The sequence below is a fragment of the Podarcis erhardii genome (genome assembly GCF_964252035.2).
Source record: "Podarcis erhardii genome assembly, chromosome: 10".
NCBI lineage: Eukaryota > Metazoa > Chordata > Lepidosauria > Squamata > Lacertidae > Podarcis > Podarcis erhardii.
In genome coordinates this window covers 60,423,424-60,443,270 of record NC_138500.1, presented here as the reverse complement: position 1 = coordinate 60,443,270, position 19,847 = coordinate 60,423,424, and the positions used below count along the sequence as shown (strand labels likewise).

Genomic DNA, 19,847 nt, shown 5'->3' with positions numbered 1-19,847 from the left:
GGAGAGACCCAAGTTCCAATTGCCACCACTCATTCCCAAAACCTCCTGAGGGAACTTCAGCCAGTCTCTCTCTCTCTCTCTCTCTCTCTCTCTCTCTCTCTCTCTCTCTCTCTCCTTTACCCTCACCTACCTCACAGGGATGTTGTGAGGATTAAAATAAGGGGAGAAGATCAAATGTATGCCACTTTGAACTCCTTGGAAGAAAGATGAGGTAAACAAAGAATAAAACAGATAAACATTCCTCTGCTGTTGCTTGTCCGCTTCTACCATCAACTGGTATTCCAAGTGTGTCTGCCCCCATTAGTTCTCTTGCCTCCTGTCCACTGATAGATCTGTCTTCCATACATTTGTCTAATCGCATTTAAAGACATCTGGGTGGCGCTGTGGGTTAAACCACAGAGCCTAGGACTTTCTGATCAGAAGGTTGGCAGTTTGAATCCCCGTGATGGGGTGAGCTCCCATTGCTCGGTACCTGCTCCTGCCAACCTAGCAGTTCGAAAGCACATCAAAGTGCAAGTAGATAAATAGGTAGGAAGGTAAACGGAATTTCTGTGTGCTGCTCTGGTTCGCCAGAAGCGGCTTAGTCATTTTGTTCACATGACCCGGAAGCTGTACGCTGGCTCCCTCGGCCAATAAAGCGAGATGAGCACCGCAACCCCAAAGTCGGTCACGACTGGACCTAATGGTCAGGGGTCCCTTTAAGACTAAGCCCTCTCCTTGTGGTGGCAAGTTTCACAGTAAGCCAGATGTGGACATGACTGGTGACGATCGCTGCATCAGGCCATGTTCTTTTGGCCAAGCATTTGGAATTTCCTATCACAGTCAAGGCGTCCCATGTTGCCTCTAATTCCATTTCAGAATTGAATGAAGCACATCTCGGCCTGTAAAACTGGTTTATGAGAAAGGTGCTTAATTAGGGCATCATCGTCAAGCTAGATGCAGATTACACTTTTGGAATGTGCAGTGTGCTCTTGTAAATGATCTCATGATTGTTATAAAATGGGCTGTAATAAGAATGGTGGGCTTGAGGGACCCACTGAAGGTTGCTACTGCATCTCTGCTTGCATAGAGCAAGCCATGTTTGTGCAAGATTAACAAGGTAACTGATGGGAGAAATAGACATGAATGGGGAATATTTCTGTCCAGAATCCCAGATTTTTAGGGCATTTACCCCCAGGGTGCCATGGCCCTTTCTGTTCATCTGTGCATGTGTGGTAGAGGGTTTCTTCATGTTAGCAGTTAAATGCTAACCCTTTCTTTAACATTACAGTGGTACCTCTGGTTAAGAACTTAATTCGTTCCGGAGGTCCGTTCTTAACCTGAAACTGTTCTTAACCTTAGGTACCACTTTAGCTAATGGGGCCTCCCACTGCCGCTGCGCCGCCGGAGCATGATTTCTGTTCTCATCCTGAAGCAAAGTTCTTAACCCGAGGTATTATTTCTTAGCGCCTTAACCTGAAGCGTCTGTAACCCGAGGTACCACTGTATAACGTAAGAGCCCCATTTTCCAACAAATCTAGGGCTACCCAAACTTGTAATCAAGTGTTTTACTGTCTTAAATATCCAAGGGCATGCTATGAGTTTATGCTTAATACAGCCATGCAGTCATAGGAGTCGGCTCCTAGGGGCTGAGGTCCCTTTGCTCCCACCAATAAAATATTTGAGGGGGCCACCTCCTCAAGTTGATGGAGATTGCCATTGATGGTGTCTGTGTGCTGCACCATGTGATTATGTGGGTGGAGCTTACCTGCTTCCCTAATTTATTCAAGTTGGCACTTGAATAAATGCAGAGAGTGTATGCAGAGTGAATGACACCAAGGGGTAGTAGTACCCCTCATTTCTTGCAATCTCATTTGCTGTTCTGGCTGTCAGCCAAAGGTCACATTTACAGCACATGGCTTCCTAAAAAAAACAAAAAAAAAAAAAAAAAACCCAAACAAACAGCATGGGAACCATAGTGCTGGGAACTGTAGCTCCATCAGAGGTAAACTACAGTTTCCATAATACTTTGGGGGAAGGCATGTGCTCTACATGTATGCTGTAGAAGTGAACACAGTATATTAAATTTGTGTATACTATAGTAGGCGCAGATAGATCTTTTGGCAGACTTCTGAGGGATCAGCAACAATTGTTTAACAGCTAACCCCTCCAATTGGTTAACAATAGCTTCTCTTTGCCTGCCCACTTCTAAATTAGGTTGCTAACATGAACATAACTTAGCGAGGGAAGGGAGAGTCAAGAGTGGGTTTTTGTCTGACGTGAGTTTGAACTCAGGTTTGGTCCTGAGTTTTCAAAAGTTTTCAAATGAACACACAGCGGGGCCATGCAGAATCGACCTGCGATAAGCTTTCATCTTCAGAGCGAAACCACTTTCACAAGCAGCACTTTTCATATATACAGTAGATTTGGAAAAATCAGTGTTTTCCAAACTTGGGTCTCCAACTAATTGGGACCACAATTCCCACCGTCCCTGATTACTGGTCTTGCTAGCTAGGGATGATGGGAGTTGTAGTCCAAAAACGGCTGGAGACCCAACTTCAGGAAACGCTGATTGTAGATAGTGTGTCGACAACGCGGTCTCCATTGATTCTGGAAAAGAATCTGTGGCTACGCAGCCCAAATCTGCAGAAACGCGCAGCTAAAAACAAAACAATAGTTCTTCGGGGTGGTGGGGAGAACCTTTCTCTGTTTTTCGAGGATGAGACCCAGAAGGTAGCTTCTTACCAGAGGAATTCGGGGCGGAGGTGCGAGGAATGCCTCTTTGAAGGTGGCTGCTGTAAACTTGTGGGTTTGGCAAGCATTTGTGCAGAAAATAATCACTGAGCGACGGGAGGGGAGGAGGGCTTTTAATCCACAGCTTTAAAATCAGTTCGCCCAACCGACTGATCGTTGCTCCCCGTAATATAAGCTGCTAGTGGCAGGTTCTGGACTCCCCTCTCCAGCTGTTCCGCGAGGTCCCCGTAACCCTGGACGGTCCAGACTCCGGCCACGCTCCTTCCTACCTCGCCGCACCTGCCGCGTCCTTCTCCTTTTCTCTCCAGTCTCCAACGCAGGGCGCCTCCTTCGCCCTCTCCGTCTTCTCGCGCTCCCTCCCGCTTGCGTCGCCGCTCTAGTTGCGACAGGGCGACGTCGTCGGTGACTCATCCTGTCACCCGAAGCGAGAGAGTGGTGGAGGGAAAAAAAATCCTGCCCGGGCAACCTGGGCGAGCCTGCAGTTGCAAGCAGATGCCTGCAGATGGAACCTGTTCACCGAGGCAGCAATGCACCCAGAAGGAGGCGAGGGAAGCGCAGCGCATCGGGAACCATGGGAAACGGACGCGGCGGCGGATTCCCTCCAGGGCCGCTTTCCGGAGAGACCAGAGAGGGTAACATCCGATTCAGGAGGAAGAGGCGACCCGGCGGCTGTCGTCCGACAAGAGGGGGCGCCATCGGAGCAGAAGGCTCCGACGCGCGGCGTTGGGAGACGAGCGCCCCTTCCTCGGACGGTTGGGCTTGGACAGCCAGCCGGAGGCAACTCCAGGCAGCGAAGAGGAGGCCTTGCAAAGTTTGACGGGCAGCCTGCGTCCGCCGTCGGGCTTCCCCCGTCGGAAGAGCCCCGAACGAGTTCTAGAAGGGGCTGCTTAAGACCTGGGCGCAGCGTGACGCCTGGAGCGTTAGCGACGCGCGTCGCTTAATGAGTGCACTCGCGCGCGCGCTCACACATAGACACACAACTCGGGGAAAGGGAGGCTCGCTTGCTCCTCCCGCCCCGCTTCCCTTAGCTGACTCGCCTTCATTCAAGAGAAGCCGCAGTTCATACCCACACATTCCTGATTAGCCCCCACCTCCGCAACCGAGCCCTAAACTGGCTCTTCATTTCCAATAAAACCTGGTGGAAACAGTTCTCGTCCTGAGCGTTTGTGGTGCCAGATTAAGGGGGGGGGGGCGCAGGGGGGGGGGTCGGGAGAGAGAAAGCGTGTGCGCAGGAAAGCTTTGCAGGGGAAAGGAGGCGGGGGGGAGAGAGTAGATCCTGCTGTGATCTTTCCGATCCACATAAAAAAAAAAAATTGGGGGCGGATTGCGCGCGGAAGAAAGAGGAAGGATTCTTCGATGCAACCGGCTCTGGGAGCTTTTCGTTGTGTTGGGAAGGCTGCGGCATTTCAGGAGTGACTTCGGTTTGGGCGCTCGAAAACTACCCCCCGAGTGTGTGTATGCGAGAGAGAGAAGAGGCGGGGAGCAGAATTGGCCGGGATTGGGCTGGGCTGCGGTGGGGGAGGTGGGGGTGTTGTGAGAGCGACGGAGCTTCCCCGACTATCTCCCCGCCGCCACCTCTTTTCCTTTTGCCCGTGGCCAGGCTGAACGTCTGATAAGAGGTGGATTAGGAGGGGAGTTGAGAGACAGACCAATAGCTGCTGCCAGTGGGAGTATTTTGTGATTCACATGTAAGAGGCTCGGGAATCGCTGCCTCCTCCTTTCTTTCAGCACCAAGAACAGCTACAAGTGCAGCTCCTCGCTCGCTTGCTTTTGCTTCCCCCTCCTCGGAAAAGCCAGGCAACGTGCGCGCAAATGGAGCCGCAAGAAGGCGCCCCGAGGGCTCCTCTCCAGCCCGGGTGAGTGAGCGAGCCGGGACCCCGCACCCTACCCCGTCTGCAACTTCGCGACGGGAGCGCATGCATCAAGTTGACCCGGAGTTGGGAGCCAGGGGACTGGATCCCCGGCTGCTTTGATCGCTCGGCCAAAAGCCACCCGGGGCCGAGGCGCCCCGGAAGCCCCGGAGTCTCCCTCCGGCTTCTTCCCGAGAAGTTCGAGGGCGCGGCGATGGAGGAGGCTGGCACCGCTGCCCCGGCGCTTTGCAGCCCTGCCGGGATCGCCGGATCTCCCGCGGGGGGCGGGGAGCGGGCCGAGGGGGCGGGGAGTCGCTTGGAGAGAGAGGCTGGTGGGCTGAAATTACCCAATCCTCTCTCCCTACCCGGGCGCCGCCGCCGCCGTCTATTAATTCCAGCACTGACCCCCGCCGCTCCCCGCGCGATGGAGCTGCAAGTCTTGCCGAGCGATTGGGGGAATCGAGGTAGCTTTATTATTACTATTATTACTGTTATTATTATTATTATTATTATTATTATTATTATTATTATTATTATTATTTATTAGGCTGAATGCAGTGTGTATGTGGGAGGGGAGTATGAGAGGAATGATATCAAGGGAAATGGGAGGGGGTGCAATCCAGGAGGGGCAGGAAGAAGAGTGATGCGTGAAGGCAAGTTGTGTGTGTGGTTTTTTTGGGTGGGGGGTGTTGAGAGAAATCCGACTTGCTCGCCAGAGGAGCTGCCGGGGTTTGTTTCTGTAGCACTTGGTGGAGCTTTCGGATCTGGAAAGACACCTGATGGGGAGCTGGGAACGGAATTGGCAGCGTGAAGGGGCAGTGATCAAACAGGAGACTTGTGCCTGGTGCAGGGATGAAATCCAAACACACACACACACACACACACACACAGAGAGAGAGAGAGAGAGAGAGAGAGAGAGAGAGAGAGAGAGAGCGCTTACATCCCAGTTTCGACCCCCTTTTTATTTATGGCTCCTCACCACCTTCTGCTGATTTTTAAAAAATTGCATATGGCTTTCAGTCCTGAAGACTTTTTTTATTTGCTTTTTTAAACGCGCCTGTTCCCTTGGGTTTAACCCGGAGTTATGCACCATTCCTAGGGGGCGCGGGAGCACTTGGGGGCTGCCCCGAACTTTCCTTTGAAAGCTATGCAAAGCGGAGCTTGGCGAAAGTCCTCCCAGCGCGATTTCTTCCTCTGATCTCAGGATTTAAATTTAAGCAGCTTGATCCACTTCCTCCTTGAACCTTCACCCCCCCACCCCCCCTCACCGCCTCCCGGAGGAAGGAAGTGGAGCTTTTAAGGCTTTTGGAGATCAGCAAGCCCACCCTACTGTGGAGAGAGAGGGGGGGAGGTCCCTTGAGGCTTGTTCAAACTGGTAAAATCGTTCAGGATTGCCTCTTCGTGTAAATTGTAAGCTGGCGGGGGGGCGGGCGTATCCTAGCTGTCAGATTGTGCAGGACATGACAGGAGCCCCTGGGAGCCCTCACCAATTGATTCCCCAGACTTGTATTTCAGAGGAGGGGGGAAAAGAGGAAGCTCTCTTGATGTCTCTCCAAAAAAGAAAGAAAGAAAAAAGCTATTTATAGAAAAGAATATGAGATGTCTGCTAATGGAATCTCATCCCTTTTGGAGATCTCTAATCTGTCCTTTTTTAAAAAAGGCAGGTATTTTAAAGACAAGTAGGTAAATGGATCACACTGAAAACACATGCCCCCAATAACCATTTCAAACTATCAAGAGCAATTATGGATTTAGGAGAGCAGTAAGGCCAAGCCGGCACACTGACATTTGCCATTGCAAGCAAGCTTGGGGGTTGAAATTCCTCACTAAAAAAGGATGTTACATTTCCACAGAGGGATTTCTATGCAGAGGGAAGCAATTGTAGTTCTTCCTTTCTTTTTAAGGAGACAGGGCTGTGGCAGTTGCATCTGAGCACATATGCACACACAGGACATTTGGGAAGACTTGAACGCTACATGCCTTGTGAACCTGCTTTTTTAAGAGAATGCATGAAGCCATTTCATTCTAACGTTTCAGAATCTACAAAAGACTGGACTGCAATGAGAGATAGTGGAAGGGTTGCTGCTCACCCTTTGGCGACAAAATACTCCACCTCCCCTTGGCAGTCTTCCAATTAGGGTCAAAATTCCTTAGGAGCAGAAGGAAATTGTATGGGGACAAGTAAAAAACAAACAAACAGAACTCAGCCGTCAACAGAGGGCACCCGCCTGAGTGCATTTACTATCCAGATAGCAGCAGGTTTTTGTGTGATTTTTTTTAATGGAACAAAGTGGTGAAATCCTGCTTGCTGATTGAACTTCTGGGCCTCCCAGCCTTAAAGCTGTTTGCTTGGAAGGACACCCCATAGATTTCAGAGGAACTTACCTTGATCCCCTGCAATGAACGGCTACAGTTAGAATGCATTGCAAATATGAATGGAAGATGAGTATAAGTGCTGGGAATGAAAGTGCGGCTGATTGTTTGGGATGAAACTGACTCTGAGAGGTGAGAGGAAGGGGGAGCTGGAATACAATGGCAGGCAATGTTTGATTCAGCCAGATGTATGGAGAGTTGGCAGAGCCAGTGAAAGCTGCTCTTTGGCAGCTTTTCCTGGGTGAAATTGGCAGCCAGACAGGCAGTAGCTTGATCAGACTGTGACCTTGTCTGCATTAGGGCATTAATGTTCACTTTTGGACGAACAGATCTTGAGCATCTCCAGTGCGTTAGGTGAAAGGAGGCCCAGCCTCCTGAGATTAGGTATGTGCCCTGTTCCATTCCCCCTCTTTCACGTTTCTCCGACAAATGCATTTATGACAGCCAGCGCGAGGAAACTCCTCCTCTGTTTTTCACGTTTGTTCTCCACTCTTCCGATTGGAGTATTTTGGGTCACTGATGCAGAACAGGAACTTCCGATAAACTGGAGCTGCAGCAATCTGTTGGCCAGAGCATTGCCTCCTCCAGGCTGATTTGGAAAGTCTGCTTGCATTTCACAAAGGAGACCGGGGATGGGAAGATGCTGCAGTTGAAGGATCAGTGAAGCACAGAGAGGAGCATTGTAGCTCTCTCTCTCTCTGTACCCCAGTTTCTCAACTCGTTGGGAAGATTTCTCCCCTTTTCTGGCATAAGAATGTGGCTGTCTTTAATTTAACAAAAACCAGAGGGGCGGAGGATCAGTGCGAAATATTTTAAAAGAGAATGCAGTTGTGTTCAGTGAGGAGCTGATTTTCCCAGATAGTTTTGGAATAGGCTTATTTGAAATACTGTGGATGCATTTTAAGAGCCCCCCCCCAATGGAAAACATGTTCTAGAACTAATGCTGGTAAGAGTGGCTGTTAGTATTTACACTGCTTTTAGCATTCCTTACAAGAATTATGTAGGATAGTTAAATTCTCAATGCATTGTCAGCGGGGGCTTAGAGACCGTGATTTGCCTCCAGTCACCCACTAAATGGATGGCAGCTGATACGTGAATTAGGGGCTTCCCAGATCACACTCTCAGCTGTCAGCATGGCGCCAGGTTTTTGATTAGGACCACGAACTTGGGAGAAGCACATCTATTTAGTCTTGCTCCCAGCCTAGTGCTGGATCTAAAATACAGGATACAACTACTGAAACCCTGAGCTATCGCTGTCTAACATCTCTCCTTCATTATCTCCAGCAAAACAGAGCCCACCACCTACGAAGTCAGTCTTTCCTCCTATCACATAACTCTTGCCATTAGGAAGCTTCTACTAATGTTTACTCACTTTGGGTGAAAGTTATAAAGAGTTTGCTGAGCGAGGGAGAGTTTGGCCTTGCAAATCGTTATGTGCCTGGATAAAGAAGGATGGTTTTGAGAAAGACCTGGTCCTGTAATGATAAATTGTGAGATAAAGGGACCCGCCTTCTGCTAGTCCCAGGACTGGATCTTGCCAATAACTTATCATTTGCCTTTTATTGTTGTGTGTGCGGAGGTACGAAACTGTATTAGCCGGCAGTTGAATTCTCAGACTTGGTCAGGCTTAGAGCTGAGCCACTGAAATAAGCGGGTGTCTTCTGGACACAACTCTGGATACTTTTTCCATGTGGCACCTCAAACAGGGCAGTAAATGGCACCCAAAACGATTGCGAAGGGGCTGGAATATGTTCCCCAGGAAGAAAGGCTGCAATGTCTGGAGATCTGTATTTTTTTTGGGGGGGGGAATGATAAGGGGGGGTGATGTTATAAGCACAGTGTGAAGAAAGGATATTGAGAGATTGGTAATAGTAAGTTAACTGTACCTGCAATACACACCCTGGCTGACTTCAGGCATTAGATCACAGGGACTAAATTTCCTTAGATGTAGCAACAGCCAAAATTCTTAATGTAGCCAAGAGATGTAAGGTTTGCTACATTCACTGCTGAAGGTGTCCCACACTTCCTGCTGACAGTTTTCCAGCCTGTTAGCAGCAGCGTTCAGCAACACCCACTGCTGTCCACAAAAACCTGTTGCCACCATTTGTCCAGAACAGCTTTCTTAGACGCCCCCCCCGAACAGCTTTTCATGACATTGGGTGTCTCATTGCTCCCAAAAGCAACCCTTTCTCCTGTACCATGATTTACCTAATCAGAATCCCCTTCCCACTTCAAGAGTTGTTGGCAGTACCACAGGAAGGTAAAAGGGATACTTCTATTTCCCCCTCTGCCAGGATAAAAGCACTCAGGTAGCAATTTAGACAAGGAATTTAGATATGTGGAAAAGGTTAAGCATCCTCTCCTCATCCTCTGTTGCATTCATCTCCTTCTTGCATGTTTTCCAAATGCATCTGTTTGGCCACTGGGAGAACAGAGTGCTGGGTAAGTCTGGCTTTTAGCCTGATCTAGCAGAGCTCTTGTTATGTTTGTGGGTGGCAGACCACTATGATCTCTGGATTGAGCAAGTGTCAGAATTTAATAAATGCTTGGGGAGTTAACACCAGGAAATTGCTAGACCCATGTATATTAAGCTGTGTGCTAGACACATCTCTAACCCCCCCTGGAATCAGCATGTGTTAAAAGCTCCTGTGATTTAGCCTGGGGTAATGCACCATTAGACAACCAAAGATCAAAGGAACTCTGCACGAGGTGCCCAGTGAGTGGGGCTTCTCCCTACAGATAAAGCCAAGAGCTTAGCGTGGAAAGGGGTGGCAGCAACAGAAGCCATGTGAGCTGGAAGCTGAGGTCTGGACGAATCCAGGGCTGCAGCTATGGGAGAAGCAAGACCCTCTTGGAGTGTCAGTGCTGTGAACCCATCATAGGGTCAGGTTGTATATGTGTATATATCTTTATACATCATAAAGATACCACAGTCCCCATCGTTCCTTTCCCCCAAAAGAGAGCACGGACACCTGGAACCCCTAGTATCTTGCAACGCTAGGAGATTGGGGTGGCATGCAACAATATGTTCTTATGTTGTGTTTAGTGGCATTGCTTTGATCAAATATGGAGTTCTCACACCTATCGAGACATCCATATAACATGTTGTTTGGCATTCACCAAGTTTTTAGCAGCAGAGCTGGTAAAATATTGGTGAACTATGTAGTTAGGATGAATAATTCACATCTCTCTCTTTGCAGAGCTTGGAGAAGGGAAATCAACCATTCCCACTTGCTGTGTATATTTAGACGACAAATCCAGGCTGAGTAGCGTTACTGGAATCCTCTCAGATAACACTGCTACCACTGCCATGATACTCTCCCAGAAGCAAGCAGTATTTGGGGACTAATTTAAGGAGCTTGGGTAGATTTGTTGTCTAAGTGTCCATGATTGACTGGCGTATTTGTCCTTCAGCCTAAGTTAGTCACATCATCCCACATTTCTGTGGGGCATTACAGTACCCCTTTGGGCACCAAGGCTTTCCGTTGCGACTGTTGCAGAAAAGTTGTCTGTGTTGCTTTGAGAAGTACTTTCTGCAGCGTCAATTGTGCACTCGATTCTCTGAGCTAAAGTGTGTTCAGCTACCTATATCGATGTGTTGACAGGTTGTGCCTGGAGGGGGAATGGAAAGAGTTTGTATTTTAAAAATTGTGCCCCCAATACACACAGACATTGCAGGTTTTTTCTTCCAATTCTGTATCTATAAAGTTTTTAAACTGCAATGGAATTATACTTGAATCACCCAGAACATTTATTTTTTTTAAAAACCCTTTTGGTCATCACTAAACCGGTCTTTCAGGATTTGCTTATTCCAGCGCACCATGCTCGGCTGTACTTGTTTATTAATTAATAAAAATTATATACTGCTTAACTGAGATTGCTAAGCAGTTACATAAAATATAATGAGATCTTTAGGGGGAAAAAATCCTGTATCACCACATTACAATCGAAACCTCAAAGTGTGTTTATTCACATTTTTCATGTCTTATGAAAAATCTGGACAATTGTAATCTGAATTATTCTGAATACTATTAGTATTCCCCACGTGGTTTCTTTACACACACACACACACACACACACAGTCTCACGGGCTGGGACAAATCTTGTGTCTCCTTGCATCATTTGATACATTGAGATTTTGTTGTATTTTTACATATGTTTCCCTCATTTAAGCCATTATCTCTTTGCCTGAGAGATAGCAAAATACGAATGTGCTGGGCATTGGCATTCTTAAAACAAAACATTTACATTTCATGTCCTCTTCTATGCATCTCATTTAAAATGACAATACAATGGTGTTGTTGTTGTTGTTTTAATGCCCCAATATTCTATTTTTTTTTTAACCAGTAGAGATCAGCTGTCAGAACACGACCAGTTTCAGTATTCTGTATAGAAACAAAATGGATCACTGAACTGTGTTGCCCAAACAGGCTTGACCTTGCTTTGAAATGGAATCAAAAATAATGTGTGTGAAGTGGTTTGTAACTCTTGTCTCCACCTTACTTTCATTTAGCATCGGTAGTGTGCCAGATACCTTACAGAATAAAGATATGGAATCATATCTGTTTGGAGCTGGATAAGGTGGGTTTGGTTGCTGAAGGATTATACGTGGGGCTGCCTCTGAAGGCAGTTCAGAAACTTCAGCTGGTGCAGAATTTGGCAGCCAGGTTGTTCGCTGGGGCAAGATGGTTTGAGCATATTACATTGATCCTGACCCAACTCCGCAGGCTGCCAATTGGTTTCCTGGCCCAATTCAAAGAGCTGTTTTTCACCTATAAAACCTTAAATGGCTCAGGACCATAATACCACAAGGACCGCCTCTCCTCATATGAACTGACTCAGACGCTGTGATCATCCTCTGAGGCCCTTCTTCATGTGCCCTCTCCATGAGAGCGGGTGGCGCTGTGGTCTAAACCACTGAGCCTCTTGGGCTTGCTGATCAGAAGGTTGGTGGTTTGAATCCCCATGACAGAGTGAGCTCCTGTTGCTCTGTCCCAGCTCCTGCCAACCTAGCAGTTCGAAAGCACACCAGTGGAAGTAGATAAATAGGTACCGCTGCGGCGGGAAGGTAAACAGCATTTCTGTGAGCTCTGGTTTCTGTCACGGTGTTCCGTTGCACCAGAAGTGGTTTAGTCAGGCTGGCCACATGACCTAGAAAGCTGTCTGTGGAGAAATGCCAGCTCCCTCGGCCTGAAAGTGAGGTGAGTGCCACAACCTCATACAGGGCTGTCTTAAGCATATGCAGCACTTAAGCATATCCACCCCCCGCCCCCCAGGTTGCCCAGTCCCAGGGTGCTAATGGTTTGTTGTGGCTTTTTTATGTTGTTTTTTTTTTTTGGTGTTTTTATCCTGTATTTTTACACTGTGATCTGCCATGTGATCTTCAAATGAAAAGCAGTATACAATTTTAATAAATAATAGAATTGTCAAATTGGAAGGGACCTCGGAGGTCATTGGTCCAACCCCTGCTCAGTGCAGGATCTGCAACTGCAGCATCCTTGAGAGATGGCTGCCCATCCTCTCCTTCAAGAACTCCAGCAAAGGAGAGACATGATTTGCAGCATCCTAGGGGGATCAAGTAATACAGGCATGAGCAAACAAATCCTCTTTAACAGCCCTCATATGGGAGTGCAGAGTTTTCTCAAGTCAAGTTGTGCAAGGGCCAAACGCTCCCTATTTGTATTCATCGGAGTGCAGTCGCTATAAACAAAAGTCCCTGCAGCCTTCTTACCAAAATGAAGCCGGTACTTTGCACGGAACTAGCATTGCGATGCATTATTTAGAGTTCATTAATATAAAGTACACTACAGCTGACACTGGCGACTTCTGTAAGAAGTAATGAGCTTGTAATAAGAATAATGACTAGTCCCATTAGCCTCTTCTTTCTCCCTACTCTTTCTATTGTCAACATGGAATCGCATGCTGAGCATGAACTTAACTCTGGCCACGTATGGGAAGATGAGGCCATTCCTGCGCATCGCTAGTCACGCCTAAGTCCAACTGACACCAAGCACAACTTGTAGACGTTGAACTGCAATGAGGATTGCAGTCCACAGTAACCAGTGAGAGCAAGATTTGCAGAAGCCACCCGCTCTTACCTTCCAGCAGAACACCATTTAGTTTCTTCCTTTGTTCATATACAGAGCAATGGCTTTTCTAGCATTAGAGCAAATTCTGTAATCTGTTTGGGGGAAATGCCCACCTTTCACTCAAACTGCTAAAATATCCTAGGCTGGTTGTTCATTGCTACTACTAAAAGGGCATTTACACATGAGTAGATTTCTCCAGAGTGGTTCTGTGCATTTGAATCCACATCTCATTGAAAGCAATGCCATGCACCAAGGCAAACACCACAGCTATATGCATGATCCCATGTGCATTGGAATGTGTGTCTGGTTTATGCTTGTGGTTCCTAATACAGAAGCTTGCTTATGTAGGAGGAGCTCCTCTGTTCTGTTGGATTAGGGCATCTCTTTGTGAGTTTTTTCTCCTCCCACTTAAATACTCTTCCTCTTTTGTTTCTCCTTTCTGAAACAAACTTAAAATGCTTGTCTGCCAGTGGTTCAACACACTCCAGGGCCATATTTGCACCATACAATTTAAGCACTGTGATACCACTTTAAACAGTCATAGCTTCTTCCTCCAAGGAATTCTGGGAGCTGTAGTCTGTTGAGCTGTCAGAAGAGTCCGCTTCCTCTTGGAGAGCTATTAATTCTTGGAGTTCCCTGAGCTCTCAGCACCCTTAACAAACTACAGTTCCCAGAATTCTTTGGGAGGAACCATGACTTTTTAAAGGGATATCATAGAGCTTTAAAGGTATAGTGTGAATGTGGCCTAGGTGACACTTCCTGCCTGTAGGTCACAACATACCAAATGAAGATAAATGCATTAGTGCATCTGAGTGCTTATTCAACACAATGTAATTTAGATCCACTATGTAGACTCAAGGTATTCTAATCATGCACATTCAGTAAGTGACATGCAAATCTAGGCATGCTTTCTGTATTTATTTAACATGTGGACACTGGCTGAAACTATATATAAAAAAAACAACCCACACAACTCTGATAACTTGGGAATACAGTTAGATTAATTTAGATTTATAGCTACAGGAGTGAGGTTTTATTTTGAATAAGAATTCTGACTATGAAAGGAGGCTGTCTGGATTTATAGCACAGCAGGTCAATATTTTTTCATTTGTCTAAAGTGCATTGATAACAATGAAAACAAATGTTTATGAAATTATTTCGCTGTTAGCTGCAGGAGTTCAGATGACTGCATTTGTATTACTGTAATATTTAATATTAATCAATAGAGCAAAAGTGATGTGGTTTGAATAAGCCAGGGAGTATAATGAAAGCTTTTACTTATTCAATGACATAAAGAGCCTAAAAGTAATTCAGTGCAATGTAATTTTCATTGCATTGGACTGTGACGTAGTCTAAAAATAATGCATTATAAGCAATTCATTTTCTATTTCCCAGACAGGTTTTAGCCATTAACAGCAATGAATCAGATGTCCCCTTGTTTAAGGCAGTGGAGAGTGATCTAACCCTTTGATACACAAGCATCAAACGTGTATGTAGTACTTTATTCAGCTTGTGGGATTTCTTTATGCTTCCACACGCTATAAATGTCCCTACGTTTATAGCGTGTGGAAGCATAAAGAAGTCCCACAAGCAGAATAAAGTACTACACACACATTTTGATGCTCATACATCAAAGAGTTAGATCACTGCCTGCTGCTGAAGACGGGACATGTGATTCATTGCTGCTGGTGGTGAAAACCTGTATGGAGAACAGAAAATGAATTGCTTACAACGCATTGTTTCTGGGAATACGTCACAGTCAAGTGCAATGAAAATCACATTCCTCTGAATTACTCTTAGCTCCCTTATGTCATTAAATAAGTAAAAGCTTTGATCACATGGCCATCCTGGCTGTATGACAACAATGTCATATTATGGAATCCCTGAAATAGCTGCTGGAGATTAGCTTATTATACTTCCCCAGTGTAGTTATAGAGTGCCAGACTATGAGGCCCTGGTAGACCACAGTTCAAATCCTCACTCGGCCACCAAGCTCACAAGGTTGCCTTGGGCCAGTTCTATGTCTCTCAGCTTAACCTACCTGGAAGGGTGGTGGTTGTTGTCAGAAAAAATATGGGGAGGAGGAGAGCCATGTAAAGGTGGAATAGAGAAATAATGAATAAAACTGAATGCAGAGCAAGTCTTTGGAAGTAAACGGATCCTAATCACAACTTTACATGTTATTACAGTGGTATCTCAGGTTACAGACACTTCAGGTTACACACGCTTCAGGTTACAGCCTCCACTAACCCAGAAATAGTACCTCGGGTTAAGAACTTTGCTTCAGGATGAGAACAGAAATCGTGTGGTGGCAGTGGGAGGCCCCATTAGCTAAAGAGGAGTTTGGATTTGGATTTTATATCCTGCTTTATCACTGCCCAAAGGAGTCTCAAAGTGGCTAACATTCTCCTTTCCCTTCCTCCCCCACAACAAACACTCTTTGAGGTGAGTGGGGCTGGGAGACTTCAGAGAAGTGTGACTAGCCCAAGGTCACCCAGCAGCTGCATGTGGAGGAGCAGAGACGCAAACCCGGTTCACCAGATTATGAGTCCACCACTCTTAACCACTACACCACACTGGCTCTCCTGAGTACCTGGTACATGAGTGGTACCTCAGGTTAAGAACAGTTTCTGTGTGTTAAGAACAGGGCTGTGTGTGCGTTTGTGTGTTTGCGCTGTGCTGCGCTGCGCTGCGCTGTCTTTCAAGACCAAAGCCCTCCCCCAGCAGTATGCATGCACAGCTTTGAATATAGATAAATATCAAACTCATTAAGATTATGCAGTCAAGAACCCTGATCCACCATACCACATGTTGGAGGGTGTTTGCAAGAAGCAGAGGCTTGTTCTCCAGCTTCCTCTGTTCCCATGTGCTGGGCTCTGTTGCTGTCCACGCTCTGGTCCTGCAGAGATCACCACTCTGCCTGCTGAAAATATGGACGGATGGACACTCACATTGGCAGTATCCTCACTAGTGGAAGCAGCTCAAAGCCCCAATATGAGGTGTTGCAGAGGTGGAGCAGCACACTTGCATCCTAAACTGGTCCAGTGAGCTGCAAGTTGTGGTGTTTGTGGGATAGAGGCCTGCTTGCATTTCCAGCTCTGGAGCTGGAGTAGCAGAGCAGCCTGTTTTTCATGGCTTGGCGTGAGTGATGAGGCTGTGGAAGCAGCGGTGGCGCCGCCATAGCCCAGTTGGGGTTTGCTTTGTGCCCGAAGGCAGCAGTCTAAAACCACTCCATAGCCCAGCACAGCAAGTCCAATAAAACAATTTGAAACCATTTAAAACTGAGAGGACAAGAGTATAAACAATAAAGGAACCGGCACAGCGCCTTTTAACAAAAAGCAAGGAAGGCAAAATGGTTTTCAAAGCTCATCTAAACGTTGGTAAGGGAGGGGCTGAATGTGCATTTCCTCAGAGGGGAGTTTCACAAGTTAACAGACCCTCCACCCTGTTGAAAGCAGAAACCAAGACTCAATTCTCTGTGACGCCATCTTCCAGTTTTTTCCTCATGAGAGCACGGCGGTCATTTTGGACGTGTGATTTTGTACAATTTCACTCCACAATTCACCCCAAAGTACTTTTGGGGAGATGTACAAGATCATGCACCCCCAAAAAGCAGCATGAAATCGTGCGAGATTACAATGCCCAAAATCGTGTGAGATCACAATGTCCAAAATGGCTGCCATGGTCTCGTGAGATAAAAAATGAGATGCCCTGGTTTTTCTGGGGACTGTTGATGGGTATGCAAGTATGGGGTCATCACTGAGATGGTTTTGTGTAAAATGCCTACAAGTCTCATTGATCCTGATGAAGGGCCTACAAACAAGGGCCTCTGAGGCTGATATTAAGGCCTGGCTCTAATATTCATAAGGGTGTAGGAGGTCCTTCAAATATATTGCTGGTTTTTACACTCCTCATGCTGATACATGGCCCTACACCTGGTTTCTAACATTCATACAGAAAATGGGGGTGCTTGAAGGAATAGGGGACATCAAAAAGTCACAGGAGTCTTGCTTTCGGCATGCTAGAAAAATAACCTGCTTCCTCCAAGTTCCTCTTTCCAGTCACTTCTAAGTTCATTCAGTGAAAAAATAATACAAGAGCTTTCATTTGCGCATCATATTTTGCTGCTTGGGGCATACTTGCATACCTGTCAACAGTCCCAGAAAAAACAGGACATCCCATTTTTTTCTCGCGAAAGCATGGCAGCCATTTTGGGCATTGTGATCTCGCATGATTTCACCTCGCTTTTGGGGGGGCATGATCTTGTGCATCACCCCAAAACATGCATCATCATCATCATCTATACTCTTGCATCTTTAATTTCAGATTTTGACATTTAAATATCAGGTACATTAAATTCATAGAAAGATCTACTTTTGCCATTCTTCCAGAGCTGCGTTAAAATTCTGAAGCAGGCATATGCCCTGTTTGTAATGGGAATCAATGACTAAGCATATGCAATAATCTAATACCCAGGAATTACTGTTAACTGTAGATACTGTTTTTATTGGAGTGTTTTCTACCTGGAGACACTATCCAATAAATGTAAAGCTGATGTCCAGTGTTTTGAGGTTAAGGGTGACTCATAATCAGCGGGGCCAAATTCTGCTTTCTGAGTTACACAGCCATAAATCTAGATGGATATATATTTAAGCCACTGAAGCTACTTTAGACTTACTTATATGGAACTAAGAGCAGAGAGTGTCCTAGTCGCTTGTCTCGAGGAACCTGAATAGAACAGAATCTGTACAGATTTATACCTTGAGATGTGCCAAGAAGGCCAGTTTGATGGTATCTGGTGTCCTGTAAATCTTGGACTCACAGAGGCTTAACCTAAGCCAAATAATAGGAGGGAGAATGGTGCTATCCTTAAAAATAAAATAAAATAAATTTAAAAAGCCTTGTGCTTCACACAACCCTGATCCCTGATACTTCTAATAGGTACACACTCTCATTCACACTGCTTCTCTATGTTTCATTTTCAAGTCTTTATTTTGGTATCACAGTGAGATATTTTTACCGTGAACACAGGAGATTTCAGCCTGACTCATTTTCACAGGCTTTGAAACGCTCATCCGTTTATACTTCTCCTGTTAGGTCTATGCCCTATTAAGTTTTAACTGGTGGAATATTGAAAACCCAAACAGGATTCACTAAGAGGTGGTAACCTGGGACAAAGGTCATGTGGGTGGTTAAACTGTGGGGCCAGGGCATGGAATCACATTGTTTTGGTAATGAGTCAAATCATATTTTGGTTGCTTGGTTCATACTTTAGATTTACATCCTGGGTTTGGCTATCAACTGGGCTTTGGCTCTGAAATTTGGGTGTCGTTCTTAGATTCCTAAGAAGTGCAAAAAGGACTGCTTACCCAATCTTGTGATGGGCGGTGGTTGTGGCCTATTTTAGGACTCCCCAGTCCCTGGACTGCAGCAGTTGGGGGATTCCCCTGGTTGCTAACTTTGCATGTTGCAGATAACCCATTAATCCTGGGCTTGATCCTGTCATGCCTCAGCCCTCCATCAGGAGGCTGAGAAGAATGTACAGTGGTACCTTAGGTTACAGATGCTACAGGTTACAAACACTTCAGGTTACAGACTCCGCTAACCCAGAAATAGTACCACGGGTTAAGAACTTTCCTTCAGGATGAGAACAGAAATATTGTGGCAGCAGTGGGAGGCCCCATTAGCTAAAGTGGTACCCCAGGGTAAGAACAGTTTCAGGTTAAGAACAGACCTCCAGAAAGTTCCACGAGGTACCACTGTACACCCAATGCCTAAGCCGAATCCTACCTACACCTGGAATCAAGAAAGTTCTGGCCAATTTTGAAATCCCAGAACATTGTATTGTCCAGTTTATTCACCTTCCTTAGTTGAGGCCTTGCAGTTGCTTCCACACAGCGCCTTATCACGCCACTGCAGCAATGCTATAAGAGGGGTGCCCAAGCTTTTTTCAAAGAGGGCCAGATTTGATATTTGATGAAGTGAACATGCATGAGGGCCACTAAAATTTTAGTGGCAAGAAATTGGGAAAATACTAAAACAGTTAATATAGCAGACTGGTAAACATTAATGGTAGAATACTTGCAGCTAGCAAAGGTGATGGGAAGAGTTAGAGGCCTAACAAAACAAAAAGTTCACAAGGAATGGAGAATATTTAAAGAATATTTGAAGAACCATGGTGTAAAGGGTAATCTCCTGGCAGACCTAGACTGAGCCTTGTAGTATATAAAGGTAATTGACAATTTACATAGAAATATGATAAAAAATAGAAGAAAGAAGTAACTGTGAGGTAAAAGTTTATTTAACAGATAACATACAATGAGAATGTGGAAGTCTTTTTTAGAACCTCAAGTACTTTTTCTTCTTCTTTATTCCCCCCTTTTTTTCTTTTTTCTTAAATTGTAGCATCATGTTTATTGTGAGGTATACAAAGTATCTTAGCTTCAGTTGCCATCATTTTCTTTTTTGTTACCAACAAAAACAGAGTGTTGTATAAATGTATATTTTTAAAAATAAATAAAGATTGAATAATAATAAAAATGCATGAGGGCCGACTAAAGTTGTTGACCTTTTTTTAGGAATATAGTTGTTGACCTGCCACAGGGGCCAGATAAACCGACTGGCAGGCTAGATTAGGCCCCTGAAATGGACTTTGGACAGGCCTGTGCTAGAACATGAGAAGTGATGTGAGAAAGTTCCCTATTTTCCAGAGACAGTCCCAGATTTACAGAAGCTGTTGTTTTGTTGTTGTTGTTGCTGCTGCTATGGAATAGGATCTCCCTATTTTCATCAGAGAAATATT

At 45.8% G+C, this 19,847-nt stretch overlaps 1 protein-coding gene across 4 annotated transcripts in view; it reads left to right on the top strand.

The window, feature by feature from the left end:
• Positions 1-4,076: 4,076 nt before the first annotated feature.
• Positions 4,077-19,847, top strand: part of GRM8 (glutamate metabotropic receptor 8) — a 575,500-nt gene continuing 559,729 nt past the window's right edge. For 3 of the 4 annotated variants that reach the window (XM_081877887.1, XM_081877886.1, XM_081877884.1), the window contains exon 1: positions 4,077-4,589. The gene's annotated coding sequence lies outside the window, so the exon portion shown is untranslated. Of the gene's footprint in view, positions 4,590-4,900; positions 5,048-19,847 lie in introns of those variants that run through there. The other variant, XM_081877885.1, reaches the window with a different exon arrangement.